The following is a 23043-nucleotide window of genomic DNA, read 5'->3' as shown; positions in this document are numbered from 1 at the left end:
GAACCCCATAATTGGTTCCTTAATTGTATTCAAAACCATTTTGATATTTTTGAGCGAAATGCTTCAGCAATACTTTGAATCTTGACGAGAATAAAACTCGTAAAATAGTGTTTACGGAAATAGCGTAAACAACACTAACATGAAAAAATGATTACGGAGTGAATCACTAGCTTTGTTCGAAACCGAACTCTTGATATTAATACTCATTTTGTTGTCATATCAAATTAGATATCAATACGAACTTTGATGCTCACAACATCCCATACTGAAGTCAACATCAATCATCTATACTAATACCACCTTTGATATTTAACAATAAAGTAAGTATCAGCATAAATCAGAAACTGAATCAAAACCGCTTTTCGCCTTTTATCCAAAACAGAAATAATTGATAAACCATTTATTCTAAGAATATCAAAATAATTTAGAAACAACAGTTTAGATTGGAACCAATTATATTTCATGCTGTTCCTGATGATCAGTCATGAAACAACACCGGTATCCCACAGCCATACCGTAAGTATATGTACTACCCGTAACCCGCAGCCATACGGTACCTATACAGTGCCAGAAAAGGCATATACTCGCCTTGAAAGATATTATAGCTGGACCGATATCTCGATCACCTACGCTGTAACCAGTAACCAGTAACCATTCCAATCTTAAAACTTTTTTATTAAAAAAGGAGCCAAATCAATTGACATCCTAAATAATTTTATTCCCCCATTTACTTGGGCAGGAATTCTCACAACAAAATCCAAAATATTTATAAATCCAGTAATTTGATAAGTAAAATCACTTAGCTATTCTGAACATAGAATAGAAGAAGAATACTTGCATAAATAGAATCATTTAATTCAGCGATATGTAAAACATTTATTTATCTAAACTGAGAATAGGGAAAGAAATACTTGCATGATAAGTGTAACACCCCCAGATCCGGGGTCGGGGATCCGGGTCGTCACGGTCTTTCTTTCCACAATATCACTTCACTTAATTAATAATAAAAAACCTTATGCTGTGACCCCACACTAACACACACCACAACCCGTTATAGTCTTAGAGATGAAATTTAAATAAGTACAAGTCTTTGAATCCACAATTTAAAAGTTATTACAACCCAAAATGATTACTTGATAAATTTACAGTTAATTGCCATTATCTGCCACAAGTTATAATTGTACATAATTGATTCTCAAAATTAGATGGTCTGATCTACAATAGATCTACCTCTGCAGCTATAGCAGCTACAACATCAACGGGAAGACACGGGACGCTTCCCACGCGCTTGCGCTGGGTCTGCTGGAGTCTGGCCATCTTTCCTAACTGTTGTTGTGTGATGAAGAAATAAAGCAAGGGTGAGCAGCAAGCCCACCAAAATAATATGTATAATGATTTACAATATATGAGCCTACTCATAATACTCATGAAAGTCTTGGTCAAAAGAAATGAACCAAGTTTGATATCTTAATGCGATGAAGTCGCAAAATATTCAGTATATATACATATATACTTTTCAAAATATTGGAAGTCCTCTTCTATGCATAATATACACAAAGTCCCAGTGTATAACTGTATAAAAAAAATATCGTTGCAAGGTGATCTCATATATCTAACCTTGTCTCAACGTTTTTCTGAAAATCTTTGTCATTCATAAGACAATTATTAATTAGATATAAGTTTAAAAGATGAAGTTACAAGATACCCCAATATACTTATATCTTTCCCAAATACTACTTGAACTACCACCGTTCAAGTTATAATTAGCTTCAAAGGTTCATCACATAGATGAGACTACAAGACAAGATTTGAATAGATTCAATATTTGAAATATTATTGAATGAAAAAGTTATGAGATACTTTATTTAGTCCCGATATATATATATATCCACATATATATCTCTTTAAACATTTCCTGGAACCTCTGTTATGTAAAGTATGAACAGAGTTTGAAACATCCAATAAATTTTGGAAAGGAAAAGAATTTTGGCATAAACCAGATATCTTGCTGATCAGGCAAAGATACCAATAAGTAACCTTTTCTACTAGTAGATGGATGAATCCCCCACCGGTCATCACCCTGGCCTCATAAGGACCTTGTGCTGAACCGCCACCCGGCCTCTTATGCGTTGATGGACTGCCACCCAGCTACTTACACAATAATAGACCGTACCCCGGCCTGTCGCTTATGCCGACTCAATTAGATGGGCTTACTTCCCGAACATTGGGCAAGTAATCAATTCATTTACCAAAACTGCAACCTCGTTGCGAATATAAAATACACCACAGAGCCGGATTCCCCAGGTTTTGAGCGAGTATTTAAATCCCCTTAAAAAAGAAGATCTTAAATATAAAAATGAGTTTTGGGATCCGCTCTAACTTTAAAAATCATTTTGAAGACTCGAAAACACTTTATAGAGTGTTTGGAGTAAAGCTGATTTAATGAAGTAAATCAGTCCCCAGAATATTTAGAAAATGACTGAATATTATTATTTAAATAATATTCCCATAAAGAATAATCTTTATAAAAAATAATTGAAGTAGAAGTATTAAAACTTATACTTGAAACGAGTATTAAATAATCAAAGATATACTTATATGAAAGTATTATCTTTATTTGAATAATCGAAAATAAGTTTGATTATTGACACCTTATTCTTTAATAAAATAAAGAATATACCTCAGCAAATAATCGGAGTCATAGATCCTCAAATGAATATTCAAATAATATTCATTAAATAATATAAACTGAGTCATAAGTCTTCGAATGAATATTCAAAATAATATTCAATAATAAAATAAATGAGTCATAAGTCCTCGGATGAATATTCGAAATAATATTCAATAATAAAATAAAGGAGTCATAAGTCCTCGGATGAATATTCAAATAATATTCAAATAAATAAATAAAAGGAGTCATACGCCTTCGAATAATATTTGAAATAATATTCAATAATAAAATAAAGTAAAAGTTATCGAATAAACCTTATTCGATTAATAGTTTGGAAAACTATAACCATATATATATATAAATATATATATATATATATATCCATATCCATATATACAAAATCTACTCGGGATCCTCGACTCCCGGTTTTAGAAAATATTTTCACCTTTGGGTCCCTATACTAAGGGTATATGCAAATTACCGCTATTCTCTAGCATATGTATTATCAACTGAACCAACAGATATATATGGCAAGAATACGAAACAGGCATGCATATATATACCATATCAGCATGCTTCAATATATCGCAAAATTTGCTAATTAACCAACATGCATCTATCACAAGATAATGCATATACATATATACACCACAACAACAGTATAACGGGTAGAAAACTTGCCTGAGCGACTGGGGGTTACGAATGGCTCGGGACGAGTCTGGTAACCTATAAACAACAAGTAAGTTGGAATTAAACCAAATTCACTTGTAAATCTATACTCTAACCAACTCAGACTCTAACGCTCGTTTTGCGCTCACTGATTCGCTTAAGTCACTCAGGTACCCTCGGCTCCACCATTTTTAATAATTTAACCTTTACGAGTTTTAAAGCGATTCCTTCGCGAGTGTCTTACCAACTGCCTAACACACTTACCATAAATGTTTCATACATTAATTAACCCTTTTTGGTCTTTAACCTATGTTTCAAAGTAAGGCGAGGGAAAAGTTTCGTTCGCGAAACGCCGTTACTTGAAACGGTCGTTTCTCCTAAACCGTGCATCGGAATCGAACGAACTACATATCAAAACGAAGCTCGTAACATGAGCTATCTAAACATGGCAGTGGTCATAATCTAGCAGGGGGTTCTCGGGTCCTAATGTTATGCACAAAAACAGTCTACAGAAAATCGGACGTTACGAAGGCTATGTTTACGCGATTTCCCAAATTTAAACCAATTCAAACAATTACAATTTCAACTCCAATTCACAACCCAATCAAACCTCCATCTAAACTACATTACAACAGCCCCCAATCAACTCAATATTACCAATTTATTCATCTAAACCAAGTCAAAAAAAGTGACCAAGAACTTCAAATCTAACAAGCATCACTCCTAACTCCAAAATCAACAAAACCACTTACTAAACAAAGCTCTATCATGAGTACACACTCATTACACTAACCCATCATCTAACATTATGAAATCCAAACCAACAAAACTTAATACTAAGGGTTTGAGAAGTTATACCTTCCTTGGAGAGTGGAGAATCAAGAGAATGGCTTGGAATCACCTTTAAAGTCCTTATCCAAGCTTAATCTAAACAAAACTTCAAGAACACAAATTTTAGTTCTTGAAAACACTATTCACCATCTTCTTTCATGATTTATAGAAAAAGATTGGCTTGGAATTAGAAGCTTAAACTTATAGGAAGTATGTAACTATCCATGGGGAAGCTTAGATAATTACCTTGCTAAATAGTAAGTGGAGGAGCTTGGACTTTCATTTTTTAAGAAAAGCACCCGAGAGCATGAAGAAGAAGAAGAGAGATTTTTGTGTTTTGGCTTGATTTGCTTTTGGTTGGTTGATTTTTGTTGTTTGCTTTAGTGAATTACCTAGTTGCCCTTGGTTTTGTGTGGTTAAAAAGTCACCACATCCCCTTCCTTCCCATGTCATGCTTGTGTCATCCTCATGATGTCATCCTTCCCTCCTTGTCCTCTTCTCATTGGTTGGGTGACATCATCCTCTCTAATCCCTTTGATTAACTTCCTAATTGTTTGCCTAATGACCGCTGATCTGTTATACGGTTCGCTTAACTTTCGTTTTTGTTTATCGTTTGAGGGATCATACCCGGGATCTTATCACTTAGGTTCCCTTATCCTTTCTCAATACATTATATTCCTTCTATGATCCTCTCTTATAATCCTTTAATTTAAATCCTTTTTATCCTGCTACCTTATACTCAATTCTCTCCGTATCTTGTGGATTTCCGGGAAAAATCAAAGTGTTCGGAATTGGATTCTGACGATCTTTACATACACTTATATACCACATAGAGTACTAATAATATCCCATAAGATCAATAACAGAACCCCTACATAGCGTGGCATGAAAAGTTTTCTCGTTCAGCAAAAACACTATTCATAAGGGTTTCAAAATTTCTCAAAAATTGGGGTTATTACAGTCTCCCCTCCTTAAAAGGATTCCATCCCGGAATCAGATAGAAAACAAATGGGGATACTTGCTTAGCATTACACTTTCTAACTCTCGAGTCAATTTTCCCACATTGTGGTTCTACCACCAAACTCTGCCTAGTTTGATAATCCTTCTCCTAAGCACTTGTTCCTTTTCACTCTATAACCCTTCCTGGTTGCTCCATATAGGTTACGTCGGGTTGCATGTCTATGTGCTCCTATGCCCCTATTTATATGGCATCCGAATTACACTTTCTTAACATTGATACGTGAAACACGTTATGGCTCGCTACATGTTCTGGGTTAGGGCTAGCTCATATGCTAACTTCCCAAACGTATTAATATATCCAAGGGTCCAACAAATTGTAGACTTAGCTTTCCTTTCTTTCCGAACCTCATCAATCCTTTCCAAGGGATACCTATAACATTACTAGGTCCCCTATTTCATACTCTTTATCCTTTCGTGTCAAATCAACATACTTATCATGTCCATCTTGGGCTACTACCAGCCGTCCTCTGATTAGATCTATCATATCCTTGGTCCTTTGGACTACTGCGGGTCCGAGCATCTTGCGCTCTACAACTTCATCCTAACATAAGGGAGATCGACATTATCTTCCCTCAAGGATCTCATAAGGCGACATCTCGATAATGACATATGATCTATTGTCGTAAGATAACTCAATCCGAATTAAGTGATCATTCCAAATTCTTTCAAGTCTATTGCACAGACTCTCATTATTGCTTTTAGCATTAGAGCTTCTGCTTCTCAATACCCATTCTTTTCCAGTTCGTAATCGCTACTACCTTCCGTTCCTAATATTATACTGGTTATACTTTTGCTCGTTAGCGTTCTATAACCTTTTAATAACCACGTCAACCTTAGTATCACGAATGTGTTCCCATTCCGCATACTACCACCACTTTATTACTCCTTTTTCAGTTGTTTCTATTTTCCAAAATTTGATCAATCAAATAGAATTAAAGGAATTTGTTGAGAGATCACTATGATCATGAACACTTGTTATATCGCATAGTTAGTACAGAAGGTGGCCAGCCTTTAGTACTTGACAAGCAATTAAACAATAGCTGGTATCCTACTCGGCTTCTATCACACAGATAGATAGTCATTCGGCAATACCTCCCCTTCTGGAAGGGTTGTTCTTCCCAGCTTACATGAAATGAAAAGAAGAGAAAAGAACGAATTGAAGAGAATTGTATATTCATAAAAAAAAAAATTATTGCCATAAAATATCTGGCTTGGGATCTACCTCTGAACTATAGAGGTTTGTCATAGAAGAACAAAACATATATGTATTTATCTCAACATCAAGTATTATAGCATCGCATTTCACGTGCCTAAATTTTTTCGCTATCCCGTCCATCATTCTATGGACCCATGCCCTTCCTCGAGCTTATACACCATTACCTTTGAAACTCCCTCGACATCGAAAATCGAATCTGGGATCTCATTCTAGACATCATCGTTACTTGAATTCTATGCTTGCACCGCAACCTTCCTCGTATATAATACGACTCTCTATTGATAAGAAAGAATAAATATTCAATAGGTAGACACTCTACTTAATTAGTCTATCAATGATAACTTATACACTACCACGACCCGATTAGTGATACTCAATCTCAACAACCATTCCAATACAACTCTCACGGTTGTAATCAGCTCATTACTCGCAGAATCATTGCTGCCTTACTATGGTCCACCACTGACCTACTGTAGTCATTCATTTTCCTTGAAGTCTTAATAGCTAACTATACGGAGTCCATGCATATCGTATCGAATTCTTCTAAGGAGGTAACATAATAACCATCAATCACAATTCATGAAGAACACTCCAAACTCTGACGTACCTTCATGACATGAAGCAGATAAAAGTGCAGAAGAGTTTCAATCAAAGCAACGATAGCAGGTTAATACCATTCTTAATCATACGCCCTAAATAGAAGAATTAACTCAAGGGTTCATCTAGTCCTTTTTGAAACATGGTCCTGGATTATTCTCAAGATAGGACCTTCTAAGATAGATATCCCGCTCATGGCGATTACACGAATTAAACCTTTACCAACTACTATTACGGTTGGGTATTGCACAGTCATCAGAAGGAATGTCAATCTTCCAAACCATAATTCAACCTTCAAATTTTTAACCATCATCACTGTATTCTTTTGGCACACGCGCCTATAATTATCCTCTTACCTTTAAAGTGTCGGCCACCTCTTTGGCCTTTCCTGATAGTAAAATTTCCTTACAGTCAATGTCATTTTAACCACCTCTAAATAAATTTTCTACCTTATTTCAATCACTGCTTTTGTGAAGATGTTTTCCTTAAAATCAGATGGGAAAAAGAAAAAAAAATATCACCATTTTTTTTCCATAAGTTATTGCCTCAGTCTTTAGAGGTTAATCACTGTCATGACTGACTCTCAATTATACTTAGAGCATCTTCTATCTTAAGTCCTAATTGCCCTGAACAATTTCGACCATTACTGGTTCGATCCATACCTTCTCGTGGTTTAACACGTGCCTCACTTGGCATCAATATAATTACATCATATTTCCTTTATCAACATTTCTATTCTTGAAAATTTTGAATATTACCTTTCTCCTTGTAAAACCTCTAGGGTTATCCTTGAATCGTTCCTCCTGTATTCCTTAGATACAGGGCATATCAAAATACCATTTACTACTACTAGAACCATTGTCTATATACTTCTGAAAAAAATTCTCCACTGATTCTTAAAGGTTGTTATTACCTTAATCCTTTCCAATTCATCCAGTCAAAACTCATACTGTCCCTATTAAGGGTGAAATGCCAACCTTTATGCATTCCCCTAGGATTCATTTTAAGTTACCGATGTTCTATTCTTAATTCCACCTTTAAAAGGTACATGCATCCTTCCATGGATAAATCAAGTCATATATCCTTGATAGATTATCTTATTCATCATTCCCACCTCGATAGTCTATACCTAACTTCATAATAGCATCCTTATTCAAATTGAGGTCAATCCATATGGCCTCCAAAAGATAACAATGGTCATCCGCTTTTCTTTCCTGATTTGGTAATGATAACATGGATGTTCTGGAAGATATTGGTCATGTTCAACGTGAACCTCTTCTTAATAATTCCTTATTTACTTTTGGTGTTTATCTCAACAGTCACCTCAATGTTGGGATATCTTTCATACCTGGCGTCTCCCTTTCTGGGTATCAAGCCACCGGTCTTACATTTCCCATTCTTGAAGGTCACTTCCTTAATCCAATTTTCTTAATTTCTTACTTTCTTGTCTCCTCAGTCTATCCGCGTCTCATTATTTATCCTTCGAATTACCTCAAGGTTTCCTCGAATCCTCCCAACTTAAAGGGGATAAAATATACATAACTCTTATGCCTTCAACCATCAATTTTAACTCATGGTGAATCACCCTCATCCCGACGATTACATACTCTTCTATTTCTATTTCTACGAGTCTTTAGGGTTTCCTCATACCCAACTCCCTTATCATTCCTCAAACTCTCTTGCCTTTATATTCCTTTCTCTTATCGTTATTTCATGAACCAACACAACATAAGCATTGATTTCAAACATCCCATCATTCTGGATTCGTGTCTTCAGAATGAATCTTGATAACTTTTACAACTTAGATTCACAATTCATCATACTCGTCTGCCTTTGTTCTGGCTCTAAAGCTTTTACACTATCTTCATAACTTTGGGAAGTACTTTCCTGAAAATAATTGACTGAACTTTAATCAGTTTATTATAATCTCTTGCTCCGTGCCTTCCTTGGCCTTTCACCGGCGGGTGGCCTCTCTCTTAGGAGGGTAAGTGACAAAAACAGTCCTTTGTGGTTCGTCAATCATTTAGAATCTCAAATGATTCCTCTATTTCCTTTAGCCAGGCTCTTGCCTCGACTGGGTCAGCTTGTTCCTTAGAACTCAGAGAGCTTAGCGACTTAAAGGTCCTGAAAGAATTTCTCACCGCACTGTCTCCTCAGGGTGGTGGTTGGGGATAATAGTCTAAGTTCTTTTTAGACAGGTCCATGAATTGCCGTATAGGAGTACCGTCTCGGGTCTCCTTTCCTTACTCGACTTTCTGTTTCCTTAGTATGAAATGTTTCATCCTACTCCCCATAATTGGGGTCATCTTTTAATTTAAAATCCTCATTTTCCACTCCATTATGTCATGGGTTCCTTCTATCTTGATGGTGACCTCCTTGACTATCACGTTCAGGGTTTACTCTAAATCTTATTCCTCAAACTATGGTTCTCATCTAAGTTCTCATCCTTACGCTCTTGAACTTTCGGAACCCAAATTCTATAGGAATACCTCATTATTCCCTTATCATCTTTCTCGATATTAATCTTTTATCTAATTGTTGGCTCTCTGCCTTTATTCATAACTTTTTCTGGCACAATATGATCTTTTCCAATAATTCGGGCTGTATTGCAATCTCAAACAGCTTTTCGGTACCGGCTCCGGTTACCTTCACTTCTATTTCCATTTTCTCAAAATCTCTTATAAACTCTCCAAAAGACATTATCATCTTGAGTCTCTCCTTTTTACTAAGGGCATCAGCCACCATATTGGCTTTCCCCGAATGATAAAGAATCTCCCAATCATTATTCTTGATTAGCTCTAACTGCCTCCTCTGGCATATATTGAGCTCTTTCTGCGTGAAAATGTACTAGAGCACTTATGGCTTAGGTAATTCTCGCACTTCTCTCCATACAAGTAGTGCCTCCAATCCTTAGGGTAAAACTATTGCCACGAGCCTAAGCTCATGAGCGGGGATATCGAATTTCATATTACCTTAATTGTCTTGACATGTACGCGATTACCTTACCGTGCTGCATGAGCACGCACCCTAAGCCCTTGTGCGAAGCGTCACTACACTTCACAAAATCTCCTTTTCCATCCGGCAATGCCAGCATAAGGGCCATCACCAACCTCTGCTTCAGTTCTTGAAAGCTGTTCTCGCATTTCTCTGTCCATTCAAACTTCTCAGTCTTACGAGTAAGCCGCGTTAAAGGGGCTACTATCTTTACAACTTGAACGAACCTCCAGTAGTGACCGGCCAATCCTACCTCTGGTAGTCGACCAAACCATGGTCATCAATTCATCAGTGGTCCTTTATCCAATCCTGTCAGGATCCTCCATGGGATCCTCCTCAACAACTATCCCTTCTAGGACAACATCCTCAACCGCTACATCCTCAATATCAATATCATCCGGTCCTGCATTAGGACACTCTATCGGATCCACAATCCTATCTCCAATTAGTAATAAAATATCATCGCGATGTTGTTCCTCAACTTCAGGGTTCGGAGTCCCGCTACCATATACGATAACGAACTACGCTTCTATCGCTACATTTATAAGGGTTCCCATAAGGGTTTTAACTGTCAGTACTACGTTAGGTAGTCCGACTATGAACTTGGCAAGAGTTCTTATTATCTTAGTGAACTTATTATCTTAACGTCCCATCATCTCTGAGGTTTATAACGCTTAGCTCTGATACCATTTCTGTAACACCCCCAGATCCGGGGTCGGGGATCCGGGTCGTCACGGTCTTTCTTTCCACAATATCACTTCACTTAATTAATAATAAAAAACCTTATGCTGTGACCCCACACTAACACACACCACAACCCGTTATAGTCTCAGAGATGAAATTTAAATAAGTACAAGTCTTTGAATCCACAATTTAAAAGTTATTACAACCCAAAATGATTACTTGATAAATTTACAGTTAATTGCCATTATCTGCCACAAGTTATAATTGTACATAATTGATTCTCAAAATTAGATGGTCTGATCTACAATAGATCTACCTCTGCAGCTATAGCAGCTACAACATCAACGGGAAGACGCGGGACGCTTCCCACGCGCTTGCGCTGGGTCTGCTGGAGTCTGGCCATCTTTCCTAACTGTTGTTGTGTGATGAAGAAATAAAGCAAGGGTGAGCAGCAAGCCCACCAAAATAATATGTATAATGATTTACAATATATGAGCCTACTCATAATACTCATGAAAGTCTTGGTCAAAAGAAATGAACCAAGTTTGATATCTTAATGCGATGAAGTCGCAAAATATTCAGTATATATACATATATACTTTTCAAAATATTGGAAGTCCTCTTCCATGCATAATATACACAAAGTCCCAGTGTATAACTGTATAAAAAAAATATTGTTGCAAGGTGATCTCATATATCTAACCTTGTCTCAACGTTTTTCTGAAAATCTTTGTCATTCATAAGACAATTATTAATTAGATATAAGTTTAAAAGATGAAGTTACAAGATACCCCAATATACTTATATCTTTCCCAAATACTACTTGAACTACCACCGTTCAAGTTATAATTAGCTTCAAAGGTTCATCACATAGATGAGACTACAAGACAAGATTTGAATAGATTCAATCTTTGAAATATTATTGAATGAAAAAGTTATGAGATACTTTATTTAGTCCCGATATATATATATATCCACATATATATCTCTTTAAACATTTCCTGGAACCTCTGTTATGTAAAGTATGAACAGAGTTTGAAACATCCAATAAATTTTGGAAAGGAAAAGAATTTTGGCATAAACCAGATATCTTGCTGATCAGGCAAAGATACCAATAAGTAACATTTTCTACTAGTAGATGGATGAATCCCCCACCGGTCATCACCCTGGCCTCATAAGGACCTTGTGCTGGACCGCCACCCGGCCTCTTACGCGTTGATGGACTGCCAGCCAGCCACTTACACAATAATAGACCGTACCCCGGCCTGTCGCTTATGCCGACTCAATTAGATGGGCTTACTTCCCGAACATTGGGCAAGTAATCAATTCATTTACCAAAACTGCAACCTCGTTGCGAATATAAAATACACCACAGAGCCGGATTCCCCAGGTTTTGAGCGAGTATTTAAATCCCCTTAAAAAAAGAAGATCTTAAATATAAAAATGAGTTTTGGGATCCGCTCTAACTTTAAAAATCATTTTGAAGACTCGAAAACACTTTATAGAGTGTTTGGAGTAAAGCTGATTTAATGAAGTAAATCAGTCCCCAGAATATTTAGAAAATGACTGAATATTATTATTTAAATAATATTCCCATAAAGAATAATCTTTATAAAAAATAATTGAAGTAGAAGTATTAAAACTTATACTTGAAACGAGTATTAAATAATCAAAGATATACTTATATGAAAGTATTATCTTTATTTGAATAATCGAAAATAAGTTTGATTATTGACACCTTATTCTTTAATAAAATAAAGAATATACCTCAGCAAATAATCGGAGTCATAGATCCTCAAATGAATATTCAAATAATATTCATTAAATAATATAAACTGAGTCATAAGCCTTCGAATGAATATTCAAAATAATATTCAATAATAAAATAAAGGAGTCATAAGTCCTCGGATGAATATTCGAAATAATATTCAATAATAAAATAAAGGAGTCATAAGTCCTCGGATGAATATTCAAATAATATTCAAATAAATAAATAAAAGGAGTCATACGCCTTCGAATAATATTTGAAATAATATTCAATAATAAAATAAAGTAAAAGTTATCGAATAAATCTTATTCGATTAATAGTTTGGAAAACTATAACCATATATATATAAATATATATATATATATATATCCATATCCATATATACAAAATCTACTCGGGATCCTCGACTCCCGGTTTTAGAAAATATTTTCACCTTTGGGTCCCTATACTAAGGGTATATGCAAATTACCGCTATTCTCTAGCATAGGTATTATCAACTGAACCAACAGATATATATGGCAAGAATACGAAACAGGCATGCATATATATACCATATCAGCATGCTTCAATATATCGCAAAATTTGCTAATTAACCAACATGCATCTATCACAAGATAATGAATATACATATATACATCACAATAACAGTATAACGGGTAGAAAACTTGCCTGAGCGACTGGGGGTTACGAATGGCTCGGGACGAGTCTGGTAACCTATAAACAACAAGTAAGTTGGAATTAAACCAAATTCACTTGTAAATCTATACTCTAACCAACTCAGACTCTAACGCTCGTTTTGCGCTCACTGATTCGCTTAAGTCACTCGGGTACCCTCGGCTCCACCATTTTTAATAATTTAACCTTTACGAGTTTTAAAGCGATTCCTTCGCGAGTGTCTTACCAACTGCCTAACACACTTACCATAAATGTTTCATACATTAATTAACCCTTTTTGGTCTTTAACCTATGTTTCAAAGTAAGGCGAGGGAAAAGTTTCGTTCGCGAAACGCCGTTACTTGAAACGGTCGTTTCTCCTAAACCGTGCATCGGAATCGAACGAACTACATATCAAAACGAAGCTCGTAACATGAGCTATCTAAACATGGCAGTGTTCATAATCTAGCAGGGGGTTCTCGGGTCCTAATGTTATGCACAAAAACAGTCTACAGAAAATCGGACGTTACGACGGCTATGTTTACGCGATTTCCCAAATTTAAACCAATTCAAACAACCACAATTTCAACTCCAATTCACAACCCAATCAAACCTCCATCTAAACTACATTACAACAGCCCCCAATCAACTCAATATTACCAATTTATTCATCTAAACCAAGTCAAAAAAAGTGACCAAGAACTTCAAATCTAACAAGCATCACTCCTAACTCCAAAATCAACAAAACCACTTACTAAACAAAGCTCTATCATGAGTACACACTCATTACACTAACCCATCATCTAACATTATGAAATCCAAACCAACAAAACTTAATACTAAGGGTTTGAGAAGTTATACCTTCCTTGGAGAGTGGAGAATCAAGAGAATGGCTTGGAATCACCTTTAAAGTCCTTATCCAAGCTTAATCTAAACAAAACTTCAAGAACACAAATTTTAGTTCTTGAAAACACTATTCACCATCTTCTTTCATGATTTATAGAAAAAGATTGGCTTGGAATTAGAAGCTTAAACTTATAGGAAGTATGTAACTATCCATGGGGAAGCTTAGATAATTACCTTGCTAAATAGTAAGTGGAGGAGCTTGGACTTTCATTTTTTAAGAAAAGCACCCGAGAGCATGAAGAAGAAGAAGAGAGATTTTTGTGTTTTGGCTTGATTTGTTTTTGGTTGGTTGATTTTTGTTGTTTGCTTTAGTGAATTACCTAGTTGCCCTTGGTTTTGTGTGGTTAAAAAGTCACCACATCCCCTTCCTTCCCATGTCATGCTTGTGTCATCCTCATGATGTCATCCTTCCCTCCTTGTCCTCTTCTCATTGGTTGGGTGACATCATCCTCTCTAATCCCTTTGATTAACTTCCTAATTGTTTGCCTAATGACCGCTGATCTGTTATACGGTTCGCTTAACTTTCGTTTTTGTTTATCGTTTGAGGGATCATACCCGGGATCTTATCACTTAGGTTCCCTTATCCTTTCTCAATACATTATATTCCTTCTATGATCCTCTCTTATAATCCTTTAATTTAAATCCTTTTTATCCTGCTACCTTATACTCAATTCTCTCCGTATCTTGTGGATTTCCGGGAAAAATCAAAGTATTCGGAATTGGATTCTGACGATCTTTACATACACTTATATACCACATAGAGTACTAATAATATCCCATAAGATCAATAATAGAACCCCTACATAGCGTGGCATGAAAAGTTTTCTCGTTCAGCAAAAACACTATTCATAAGGGTTTCAAAATTTCTCAAAAATTGGGGTTATTACAATAAGATTCAAAATAAATATCACTTGAACAATAAGTGATGATAGGGATACTTGCCTTTAAGTTTTTAGCAGTTAGTCACACTCGCAAAGACGCATCTATTCTGACATTCTGTCTCAAAACATCCCCGTCTTTCTTTTCAACACTTTACTGATATGCTGCTCATGCGATTGCTAGAAGCCAGATACCCAATACCATTCCATCTCATTCTTCCCAATGTCTTGTCCCGATCAACTCGAGCGATCCGCATCTATAATTAAAAGATACAATTTTAATAGCCTACACGATAATTACTCGACGAACTGCGCGTCAAAACCCTATCGTCTACCTATACGATAGCCCGCACATAAGAAAACAGCCAAACACAAGACTTTTGACCCACATATGCACATAATTCACATAGAATATAAACACATAATCCACGTATCACATAATTCATATCACATATGACTCGGTTCGTCAAAAGGATCGATTGGGTACGTTTAAAACTAAAATCGGGTCAAAAATATGATTTTTCAGTCACTGCACGACTCAGAATCGATTTACAAAACAAGCGACCTTTCAAAACAAAAGGTTTTGGGTCCCGAAAGTATTTTTAATGAAAGTGGAATATTTTTCTGAGTCTAGAGGTGTCCGTTTCGTATTAAACGGACGAACAATCTATTTATTACGAATAAAATAAGAATTAAATGGGAATAAATCAATTAATAATAATATTAATTGATTTTTAAATACGTAATATAGAGTTTAAAGGCTCAAAAATAATTTTTAGGAATTATTTGTCTTAATTATAAATAATTATATTTTATTTAACTAATTATAAATAAAATTAATTGATTAAATGAATTAATCAATCAATTAAATCTATAAATAATTAACTAAAATAAATTATAAATAATTAAATCAAATTCTGATTTTTGAAAATAATAAAATAAAACAATTTTTAGAAAATAAAATAATTCAGTTAATTATTAAAATAATTAACCAAATTAATTTTGGAAATTAAAATGATTTTTAGGAATTAAAACTGAATTTTGATTTATTTTTAACTAAAATCTGCAGAAACAGAATTGCTATTGGGAAATAGGGTTTATGAGGATCAAACCCGGGTTTTAAACCGGGTCGTTGAGGGACATTGCCGGGTCGGTATGAACACCCCCCGGAGCTGGGATTGAGGCCAGTTTCCGGCGACTGTTCACCGGCTCCGGTGACTTCGATTCCCGGCCACAAAGCTTCGTTTTCTGATGCTAAATAGCTATACAGCAACCCGACAATTCACTGGAAACAACGACAACAACGAACAACAACATCATCAATGATTCCGACGAACCACGAAGAACTCCGATTAAGTTTTCCGGCCAAACTCGATTATACAAAAATGAAAACCAAAATCGACGTTTAATCAGGAAAATCAAACCTTAGAACACATCGAATCTCATACCCTCAATCACATAATCAATCAATCAATATATATTCCAGAAAATCAATATATATAACTAACAAAACCCCTCAACTTGTTCTAACACTTAAGTACCAAACAACACGATTTTGAACATTAATCAATCGTAAATAACATGATAAAACTATCCAAAGCATCAAAACACACGGACGATCGATAAATTAAAAAGCCCCAATTTAGCATATGAACCCTAGAAATTGCTTTCAAAATTTACCAATTATTTGATGATCTTATTGATGAAATCAGATAGTAATCATTGAAAGCTTAGATTCCATTACTCGAACTGCAAAAACAGAAATCGGAATCACCTTCAAACTTCCGTTTGATTCTCACCTGCTCAAGAACACCCCCACAACTGATTTTTCCAGAATTTTTAATAATTTAACTGATTTTTATGATTTTTTTATAATTAATTAATAAAATCAAGCTATTTATACTATCTGATAATTAATACCCCAAAATCAATTAAAGGTGTTTTTATTCCCATAATTAAAATAATTAAGCCCCAAAATAATAATTACGGGTAATAATTTAAAAAGCAATAAAATATAAAATTTATATCAAAATTTCACAAAATTGCAAATAATTCAAAAATGCAGAAATACTGGGTATTTAAAATATGAATGATTTTATAAAAATAAAAACATGAATTTTGTGGGCTTTGACGTCCCGGTGGGGTCCCGGTCTGTTTATTTTCGAAAAACAAAAACGATACTTAATTTAACAAAAAAACCCGAACACGTATAAAATACATTCAGATGCACATAACCGAGATAAAACGAATACTTCGATAAAGATGCTAATAAACACACGTCCAAATTACGGATCGATTCATTTAAAGCACATCACCAGTATCCCATTGGATCATATCGGATCCGAAAATAGATTACTTATGCGCTAAGTAAGTACAAAAATGATCCGATTTGGTATCCGTATTGGATAATTATCCAAACCGGGCTTTTTATAAAACACTTTATACGAACATAACATAAAATACCCCATCTCTCGAGAATACGGGTTTTTGTTGATTTATCAAAACGATTATCGTATCGAAAATTTTACGCCGGGACACGTCCGGGTCAAACCGTAATCCGGATTGAAAAAGTTAAAACACAGAAAATGCTCAGAATATCCAGATTGGGTTAGGAAGGAGTTTTCGGAAGAGTTTCGGGTTGTAAAAACGCAAAAACGGTTGGAGTTGGACGATTCCCGACTTTATAAAATAGTTTTGTAATTATATAGAAAATAATTATTAAATCCATAAATCATTATAACATCATATAACAGACCAAAAATTACCAGAATAATATCACAATTATCTATATTTTATTCTGGACATATAATAATTAAAATACTCAAAGAATATCATATATAAACATCCAAAACATCACTCCAATTACCAGATAATTCACCAATATTCACATAAAATCACATAAACATTTTCAAATAATAATATTAATAATATTTGAAAATATGGGATATTACACTCGATGGATAACGTTCAGAGTTTTAACGGCTAAGATTGAGATAATTCATCGGATGAAGATAAAACAATTATCCGCCGGGTTATGAAATAATCCAGAAAAGTAATTGATTTTTATTAACAAATAATATTCCGACGAGTGACCAAACTCGATGGATAATGAGCATCCGTCGGGATGTAAATTTTGACTTAGCCAAAATTTCATCTAAAGCTGAAAAATCAATTAATTTTCTGGGTGCATCAAAACTTGCAAAAATATCTGAAATAATTCAAGAATAATTAAGCATACCTAACTCACTTACCAACCTTGAAAAAGTGGATTCATCAAGTGGCTTGGTAAATATATCTGCAAGCTGCTTTTCACTTGGAACAAAATGAAGTTCCACACTAACATTCATCACATGCTCCCTAATGAAGTGGTACTTGATGTCTATGTGCTTTGTTCTTGTATGCTGCACTGGATTTTCAATGATGGCAATTACACTTGTGTTATCACAGAAAATGGGAATTCTATCCACTTGTAGACCATAGTCCAACAATTGGTTTTTCATCCACAAAATCTGTGCACAGCAACTACCAGCAACAATATATTCAGTTTCAGCTGTAGAAGTAGAAACTGAATTTTGCTTTTTACTGAACCAGGACACAAGCTTGTTCCCTAGAAATTGACAGGTTCCTGTTGTGCTTTTTCTGTCTATTTTATAACCTGCATAATCTGCATCTGAATAACCAGTTAGATCAAAATCAGAATCTCTAGGGTACCAAATGCCAAGTTTTGGTGTTCCCTTGAGATATCTGAAAATTCTCTTGATAGCTACTAAGTGAGATTCTCTAGGATCAGCCTGAAATCTAGCACAAAGACAAGTAGCAAACATTATATCTGGCCTACTAGCTGTTAAGTACAGAAGTGAGCCAACCATGCCCCTATAGCTTGAAATATCCACAGACTTTTCAGTAGTTTAATTCAAGCTTACTTGCAGTGGTCGTGGGAGTTTTTGCAGATGTGCAATCCATTAGTTCAAACTTCTTTAAAAGATCATGAATATATTTAGTTTGACTAATGAATATTCCATCACTAACTTACTTAACTTGTAAACCAAGAAAGTAAGTTAGTTCTCCCATCATGCTCATTTCATACTTACTTTGCATCAATTTGGCAAACTTTTTACAAAGTTTTTCATCTATAGAATCAAATATAATATCATCTACATAGATTTGAACAAGTATACTAGAGCCATTAACATTTCTAAAGAATAAAGTTTTATCAACAGTACCTCTTGTGAAGTGATTTTCCAAAAGAAACTTTGATAAAGTGTCATACCAGGCTCTAGGTGCTTGCTTCAGTCCATAAAGTGCCTTCAAAAGATAGTAGACATATTTTGGAAAATTTGGGTCTTCAAAACCAGGAGGTTGACTGACATAGACTTCCTCCTCCAAATCTCCATTCAGAAATGCACTTTTGACATCCATTTGATAGACCTTGAAATTGGCATGGGCTGCATAAACTAAGAAAATTCTGATGGTTTCAAGTCTTGCAACAGGAGCAAAGGTTTTATCAAAATCTATTCCTTCTTGTTGACAGTAGCCCTTAACAACCAATCTAGCTTTGTTCCTGACCACTATGCCATTTTCATCCATCTTGTTTCTGAATACCCACTTGGTGTCAATTGAACTCTTTCCTTTAGGTTTGGGTACCAGCTTCCATACCTTGTTCCTTTCAAATTGGTTTAGCTCCTCCTGCATAACTAAAATCCAATCAAGATCTAACAAATATTCTTCTACCTTCTTTGGTTCTTCCTTAAATAGGAAGGTGCTATATAGACATTCTTCTTGAGTTGCTTTTCTTGTTTGAACTCTAAAAGATGCATCACCAATGATGAGCTCAAAAGGGTGATCTTTAGTCCATTTTCTTTATTGAGGTAGATTAGCTCTAGATGAAGAGGCCTCATTGTTGTCTTGATGTGTGACTGAGTTTTGATTATTAGAAACTCCCCCTGAGTTTGTGAATCCTTGATTTGAGAAAGGGGAACTTTCTGTAGGTGATCTATTCTGACTTTCAGTTTCTCTTGATGTTCCGACGGATGATGCACTTTGTGTCCCGATGGATGAAGTTGACTGTCTCCCGACGGATAAGGCAGATTGTCACCCAACGGATGAAGCATTTTGTAACTCGACAGATGTTGAATTATGTGCTTCATTTGTTGTAGATTTTTCTGCATTATCCTTATTCACTGTTTCATGATCACTTTCATCATCACGGTCATCACTAACCATCTCCACATTATCAAACTTGAGGCTTTCATGGAAATCTCCATCTTGCAGTCCTTCAATCTTTTTGTCATCAAACACAACATGTATTGATTCCATAACAATGTTGGTTCTTAGATTGTAGACCCTATATGCCTTTCCCACAGCATATCCAACAAAAATTCCTTCATCTGCTTTAACATCAAACTTCCCATGTTGATCAGTTTGATTCCTCAAGATATAACATTTGCAGCCAAAGACATGAAGATAATTTAGAGTTGCCATCCTATTCTTGAACAGTTAGTAGGGTGTCATACACTTTGCTTGATTAACCAAAGAAATATTCTGAGTGTAGCAGGCAGTATTCACAGCTTCAGCACAAAAATATGTTGGTAACTTTAATTCTACAAGCATTGTTCTTGCAGCTTCAATAAGAGATCTGTTCTTTCTTTCCATTACTACATTTTGTTATGGAGTTCTTGCTGCAGAAAACTCATGCATAATCCCATTCTCTTCACAAAATGATCTCATCACAGAATTCTTGAACTCAGTTCCATGGTCACTCCTGATTCTTCTTACTTTAAAATCAGGATAATTGTTGACTTGCCTTATGTGATTGATGATGATTTTAGTAGCTTCATCTTTAGACTTTAGGAAATACTTTCAAGAGAACTTTGGAAAATCATCCACAATTACTAGGCAAAATCTTTTCCTTGAGATAGACAACATATTAATTGGTTCAAACAAATTCATGTGTAACAATTACAAAGGTTCTTCAACTATTGAATCAAGCTTCTTTCCGAATGATGTTTTGATCTGCTTTCCTTTCTGGCATGCATCAAACAATCCATCCTTAGTAAAATCCACTTGAGGAATACCTCTAACTAGTTCTTTCTTGACAAGCTCATTCATAGTCTTGAAGTTTAGATGGGACAGCTTCTTGTGTCATATCCAACTTTCATCTTGACTTGCTTTACTGAGAAGACAAGTGACAGACTCTGTATTAGATGAGTTGAAGTCAACTAGATACATATTTCCTTTTCTCACTCCAGTGAGAACCACTTTGTTGCTCCTTTTGTTTGTCACAACACAGGCTTCTTAATTGAAGGTTACTGAATTGCCCTTATCACAAAGCTGGATGATACTCAACAAATTGTGCTTGAGACCATCCACTAGGGCAACCTCTTCAATGATGACATTGTCTTTTGAAATCAAGCCATATCCCACAGTATAACCCTTGCTGTCATCTCCAAAAGTAATACTTGGGCCAGCTCTTTCCTTGAACTCTGTGAGCAAGGTAGAGGATCTCCAGTCATGTGCCTTGAGCAGCCACTATCCAGATACTAAAGATTCTTTCTGTTTCCCTGCACACATCAAAATCAAATCAAGTTGATTTTGGTACCCAAGTTTCCTTGGGTCCTTCCTTGTTAGCTTTCTTCTTTGGTTTCTTAGGTTTAATTTCATTTGACTTGGGAATTTCTGATTCATCCTCAGTCATTTGAGTTGGACCTTTGAAACCAGTAATTAGAACAAAATTATCATGCACATTTTGATTAACAGGAAAAGGCATGCTGTTTGCAAACATGTTATTCCAGTAAGGAATGCTAAATGGCATTTGAGGCATACTAAATGCAGCATAATAAGGATTAGATGCAAATGGCATATTAGCAAATTGTGCATTCATATTCTGAGTAGACATAACATTCACAGGCATGGTAGGCATAGTATTCATGTTGGGAAAAGAGGGAGGTGTAGACATAAGAGTAGGCATGGCAAGTTTGCAATTAACAGACAAGTGATTAACACTACCACACTTAACACAGATTTTTCTTGGTGCATATTTATCAGGTGTGTAGTTGTTATGCTTAATTCCTACTTTCCCATTTCTATTAGTTTTCTTTTTAGTTTATGTTTTAACCTCAATCTTTTCTAATTTGTCATTCAATTGCTTGATGGATAGATGACCAACATTAACTTTCCTCTCCTTCTTAACTTGACTAGATTCTCCTGGAATAAAGTTCTTAGAAACTGATCCATATTTCTCATTCAGCTTGGCAAGCTTAGCTTTGCTTACTGGTTTATTCACAGCCGACGGATGTGGCTCTTTGTCACTCGACGGATAATCTTTTTGATTATCCGACGGATGATTTTCATCATCCGTCGAGTCCACATCTTTCAGCAATCCTTCAACCAAATTGTATTCCAGCTTCTCCTCACTCTTCTTCCAGGCTGCATCACAAAAGGACTCAATACCTTGAACTTTAGTGATTTTAGCATGGACATCTTTGGATGATTTCCATGCCTTAATCACCTCCTGTTCTCATTCAAGCTGCTTCTTTAAAATCTCTTCTTTCTTCAAGGACTCAGTCAATTCATCCTTAGCAATCTTACACTCAATTTTGTGAGGGACTTAGGTGTAACACGCAAGTGATATAATTATGGGGACATGTCATTGATTGCATCATTACACTCAGCTTTAGATAAATATGCTAGGTTAGTGGTGATTACCTGATTACTTGAAGAACTTGTTTCCGTTTCATCAGATTTGGCCATCAGGGCTAGATTGACATAGTTTGTTTCTTCATCTTCATCCAATCCATCAACTGCCCGATCATTTTCTTGTGTAATGAAAGCCCTTTCCTTTTGCTTGAGCAATTCAAAATATTTCTGTTTATAATCAATAGGCTCAAACTTCTTCTTGCTAGAATCTGACTTTCTACACTCATTGGAAAAATGCCCTGCCAAGCCACATTTGAAACATTTGAATTTAGATTAATCCACCATGTTTTTATTTGGCTTGGCTGCTCCAAAATTCTTTTCGAATTTGAGCTTGGCAAATCTTCTGGATAGGAATGCTAAATGTTCATCAATATCATCCATGTCATCCTGGCTCAAGTGATCTTCATTTTCAGCTACCAGCCCTGTACCCTTGCTTTCACAGACCTTTGATGTAGAGTCA

Source organism: Apium graveolens, chromosome 6 (genome assembly GCF_009905375.1).
Source record: "Apium graveolens cultivar Ventura chromosome 6, ASM990537v1, whole genome shotgun sequence".
Taxonomy (NCBI): domain Eukaryota; kingdom Viridiplantae; phylum Streptophyta; class Magnoliopsida; order Apiales; family Apiaceae; genus Apium; species Apium graveolens.
Note: the sequence above shows the minus strand (reverse complement) of the source record.